Genomic DNA, 6,124 nt, shown 5'->3' with positions numbered 1-6,124 from the left:
GATTCTGCCCCATGTCGACAACTTCAAAAGACTCCACCTCATCAAATCTGATTTTAGAGTCGGAAGAATCTGAGCAAAGTTAATGGCAGGCAACTTCACTACATCTGCTCCAATCCATATGCCAAGATATTTCAACTTTTCAGCACACCACTTGAATTGAAATTGAACACATGTATGTCGTTGACACAACCCATTGATTGGAAGGATCTCAGATTTACTCCAGTTAATCTTATATCCCGATATCACGGAAAAAGATTGAATGTCTTGCATCAAATAAGAAATACCAACAGCCGGGTCTTGAAGGGCAATCAACAAATCATCAGCATATAACCAAACCAAATTATTCCGACCATTTCCAATTACCGGCTGAAGGCGTACATCCGCCCTTAAGCTCACTGCTAGAGGTTCCATAGATATAATAAAAAGGAGAGGTGAAAGAGGGCAACCCTGCCTTGTACCGCGATGAAGCTCAAACGGATCGGAAATAAAGCCATTCGTCAGCACACTTGCAGAAGGGTTGGTATATAACAACTTAACCCATCGCTGGAAATCTTGCCCAAATTTCATTTTCCCCAAGCATGCAAATAAAAAGTTCCATTCAACACGATCAAATGCCTTTTCAGCATCCAGGGAAATGATCGCACTGGCAAATGGTTGATTATGCCCTTTCTCAATGGTCAATAGTAGGCGCCTCATATTGTCCGCCACTGCCCTGCCAGAGACAAAACCCACTTGGTTCTCATGTACCAGAGAAGAAACCACCCTATTTAACCGAACAGCCAGGATCTTGGCCAGTATTTTGCAGTCACAGTTAATCAGACTGATCGGTCGATAATTCTCACATCTGGTAACAGATCTGTCTTTCTTCCTCATCACTGTAATCAATGCATGTCTCATTGAGTCCGGCAGTGAACCAGATTCAAAAGCAGCATTAAAAACATCACACAAAAGCTGTAGTGCGGAATCAGGGAGGGCCTTATAAAATTCATTAGGTAATCCATCAATGCCAGGTGATTTACCTATTGTTAGTTTTGAAATTGCGTGCTGAACATCCTCTATTTCCACCTTCCCTTCTAAACTCATCGCATCATCTGTTGTCAGGCTAGGGATAACATGAGAGTCAAGAAAGTTTTCAATTTCATCAATTCCACAGGACAGATCTGAGGCATAGAGTTTTTCATAGAAGTCACGGAATGAATTGTTAATCTGTTTTTGCTGCGTCTCCAATGTGTTAGCAAGACTCCTTACAGCAGGAATGAAACAAGCACTTTCAGCCATCTTCAGTCGATGTGCCAGCAATCTCCCAGCCTTTTCACCATTCTCAAAATAATTAATTTTTTGTCTAAACAGTGCATAGTCAACTTGGCTAGAGACGAGTTTGTTAAGTTCATACTTAGTTTTTCGTAATTCATTCTTTGCATTTTCATCTCTACTTGCTGCAAACAGAACATCCAGGCGCTTAGCTTCAGAAGAGAGTCTCTGAATTTCTTTCATTCTCAATTTCCTTTCTTTGCCAGTTTTTGAAATCAGTATCCCCCTAATAAAGCATTTCAGAGCTTCCCAAACTGTAGAAAGTTGAACATCGGCAGTCCTATTAAGTAGGATGAAGTTATCAATTTCCTCTGTCACCTCCTGTCTGATCCGATCATTCTTCAATATATAAGAGTTCATTCTCCATCTCGGAGATTTAACCAAAGAGTATTGCAAGCACAATCGTAATGAAATAGGTGCATGGTCAGATAGGGCAATAAGGCCAATAGCCGAATCATAGCAACTGGGAGTCACTCGGCCAGAAGTAAAAAAAAAGTCAATTCTAGAATAAGGTTCATGACACTGTGAATGAAAACTATAATCCCTGTCCGACGGGTGCTCCAGCCTCCAGATGTCAGCCAGTCTGAACTCCTCAATCAAATTCTCCAGGGATCGTTTGCATCAATTTGGTGTCCTCGTATAATTTCCATTCGATCGATCCAAAGCAGAGTCCATGACCTGATTGAAATCACCACCCACCACAATGGAGTCCATATTAAAACTTTGAAGCAATTGAGCCACTTCATGAAAAAAGATCGGGTCATCCAGATTCGGTGCATACAGATTGCATAGTAGAATGTCCACACTTTGAATTCTCACCAAGAGGCAAATAATTCTTCCTTCTTTGTCTCCCTTGCTCCTGATGACTGATATAGGCAGATTCTTTTTAATAAGTATCGAAACACCTCTTTTACTAGAGGAATGATTAGAAAAATAAGTATCACCAACCCAACCTCTTTTCAATTTTTCAGCCTCTGGGTCTTCTAAATGCGTTTCATGGAGGAATGCTATGTCACAAGAGCAGGAACGCAGATGAGATAAAATCTAAGTCCTTTTCACCACATTGTTGATTCCATTAACATTCCATGAGACAATATTCAGATGATCCACAACTTTAGTATTCATGGTACAAGTATAATTTCGGAATATATTATAACATATGCAATTACAATCAATGAATAGGATAGAAAACGAGAATAGAAAAAAGAAAAGAAAAGTAAAAGGAACGCACATACCCACAAGGGGGCGGCAAACTACTAGAATACGCTACAAAAATGGTAACAAGTAGATGGCACACTGTACAGATACAGCAGCCAGGCAACTGAAGTATAATGTCTACTGACAATAAACTCACAGTAAACTCCAAACCCAAGTCTCCCATCCCCACCCTAAATCAGCACACTAACCAAAGATTGAATACTACAATGCCCACAAATAACAAGGACAACCCATTCACAATAGATAAGCTCAGAGCAACCCGTCACTAGTATCAGCCTTGCCCCCACACAAACTAATAGACCCCTTACAGGCAGCATCAGAATATAAAGACAAATCTGGTTACAGCTCAGTTATATGTGAAGTACTAAACTCACATATATTTGGGCCAAGCAAATACAACTAAGCACATTACAGTGAGGCGCCAAGTCGCACCACTTCAATGGAGCAAAGAGGAACAACTACAATATTCCAACAGTTGATGTCATGGACATAGGAATATAACAAACCCAAGGATCAAAGCACATATATGTTGATTGGATATGATCATAGGTGTTAGGCAGTACCAACAGGAAAGGTCCCTGATGTGGGGAACATCAGCTCACACGTAAAAATACACATAAAACCTCAGCCATGAAGCATAAACATAACAAAGAGGAGCAAATATAAAGAAAGCATTTAGTGTGTAGAAAAAATGCATAAATACATACAAATTTAAGTTACCTAGATCAAAGCATCTAATCCATGCATACACACCACCAACTTATATCTATCCAGCCCACAGCTACTCCCCTCACAGCCATTACAACTCCCACACAATGCTGCAAACAGTGTCCCTAACCCTCAACCCCCAAGCAGAAAAGGCACACATTTTCGAATAACCATTCAAACATCAGCATAGAACCCCTCAATGCGGCACTCAAAAATAATGCAATACATAGCAAACAATAATACCCATTTGATGTGCACCTACAAAGATCAAGGGGATCCATGACCATGGCCGTATTACAAACATCAACACCCCTTCAATAAAAATAGGTATCCCCCTAACTGACTGAACAAGGCAGCAGTGTTGATGGTATGTAAACGACAGATCAGCACGAGGAATATTGGTCTGGGATCAAAGATGGCACTCCATATAAGTCACTGGTATTGCATTGCCCCCCAATTATAATAGAACTGCCATAATAGCACCACCATAAAGTGTACATCTCAGCACCACTTACTTTCATCAATTGATTTCTCTGCCTGTAATGATTTCGTTTCTCTACACATACGTGCGGCTTGTTTCAATTTGGATTACGGGGTAATCAACCTCAGACATTGCCCAATCCGTCAAAACATGAGCAACACAAAACTCACTATGCTGCCCAATGAGCGTATCACCAATATACCATTATTATCCCTTCACCATCACCTAACCTGCCACATTGTAAGCACGTATGCCGATCAGGTGTATCGTGTCTACAACCATCTGGAAAATGGCTATCCATCACCTAATATAACTTCAACATAAAACGAGCACTTTCAGCGGCATAACGTACTCACATATAAGCCCAAACGCATCCTCGGACAAGAGTAAACGACCAGAAAACGCATCCGAGAACGGGAGCAAGTGACGCCGTATGAATCCGGAAGCAAGTAGGCCGTCGTCATTCAGCACGCAACGTCGCGTGACACAACAACAAAGGTCCCTTACTCGAGTAGCCCCGTACTATGCCCATGACTGCCGGCAACAGAGAAAAACACGCGCATTATACGTTTAAACTGCCGTATTTCGAATTTCAGCAAAATTTGGACAACAACAATACAATTAAAGTAAGCCATTGACAACAATATCAAACAAATGAATAACTATGAAATTAATATAAGAGCAACAACAAAAACAATCACGGGAACAATAAATAAACAGCAGTTAAATTAAATACAATGCGGACAGTAAAAATACTAAGAAAACGTTAAGGATTAGGTTGAGCCATTATGCAAGGATAACCCTTAAGCCAGGCACAGGCTTGTTCAGGAACCTCTGTGAGTTTTACTCCATCTGGTAGAAACAGTTTCAAGATTGCAGGTTTCAAAAGGGAGGCTTTCAATCCTCTTTCTTTGGCCAAGCGTTTTGCCTCCCAAAATGCTTTCCTTTTAAGGACTACTTCTTTAGGATAATCAGGGTAAACATTAAAAGAAACTCCTTCCCAGAACAGAGAGGACTGTTTCCTTGCAATAGTCAGAATATCTTCCTTCATGCTGGCTCTCAAAAACTTCACAATTATTTGTCTTGGTTTCCCGGTTTCCATTTTTCCAGCCCTAAACACCACATCCAAGTCTCTGGACTGCACATTGCTTCCTGGCAAACTTTTTTGAAAAATATTAGTGACTAAGGTGAACAAGTCGAGTTCAGGTTGTTCTTTGATGCCAATCAGGCGTAAGTTGTTATTTCTGGCCTGGATTTCCAAGTTCATATTTGACAGTTGGAGCCTAGACACACCGTCTTGTAATTCCTGATAGGCCCTATAACTGCCTGCAGTCTCTCTTTCCAAACCTGAAGTTCTGCCTTCAACCTCTTTCATGCGTGTTTCCAGACCATTGACAGCTCCAGATAAATCACCAAAAGCTGTTTTCACTTCAACCATATCACTGGCCACTTGCTTAAGCAGTTTAAAAATTTCAGCATTGCTTGGAGCTTCTTCATTTTCAAGATCTTCCATCCCTTGCTTAGGCTTCTTAGGTAGAGGGTTGTCCACAAGCTCATTCTTCTTTTTTCCCGACATTACAGCCAATATTAACTAGGTTTCCAATGGTTGCTAGGGTGGGAGCAGGAGCTGCTGCCTTAAGCTACTACTCCCTCAGAGGCCATTCTAGAATCTCCTCGCGTTTGCGCATTGCTGAGTGACTGTTGATTGCCGGCCAGTCAACCGACAGTAACCCCAAGGAGCAAAGCTTTCCTCTTCTTCTAAAACGCCACAGAAAACAATTCCATAACTCATAGCAAGACATAACAAAACCAGCTTTCCCAGCAGAATGTCCTTGACTGGCTGCATACCAGGTTTAGAAAACATGTCTTTCAGCAAAGCAAGTATATCTTTTCACTGAGGCATGGAATAAATATCCATTATGGCTCTGAGTGCCCCTAGAATGCACTGCGCACCAGCGCCATGTTTTAGCTCAAGCATAACAACTCCCCACAAGCCAATTATCACCAGCCAGTGGCTAGTGGCATGTACATGGTCCACCCTCCTGATAGCCATTTACTGAAACTCCATACAACAATACTGGTATTCATTTCATAGACTGATACTTCATGCATGTCCATGCACAACACTGTCACTCCAAATGTGAGTACACCATCTGCTGCTAGTGCATGCACAGATTGTTAATATGAAACTTAATTCACTTTTATTTTGTTGTATTGTAATTGTCATTTATACAGCGCATATTGCCGTTACCATGGTCTCCTAGTATACAGGTAATAAATGCTCTGTGCACAATTCTCCATGCCCCGATTGTCCCTGCCCCGATTGTTCCTTCCCCGATTGTCCCTGCCTCTATTCTCCCTGACCTGATTGTCCATGCCCTGATTGCCCATGCCCTGATTGCCCAT

Source organism: Ambystoma mexicanum, chromosome 14 (genome assembly GCF_040938575.1).
Source record: "Ambystoma mexicanum isolate Mex_15411 chromosome 14, UKY_AmexF1_1, whole genome shotgun sequence".
Classification (NCBI taxonomy): domain Eukaryota; kingdom Metazoa; phylum Chordata; class Amphibia; order Caudata; family Ambystomatidae; genus Ambystoma; species Ambystoma mexicanum.
This window is presented reverse-complemented; position numbering follows the sequence as displayed.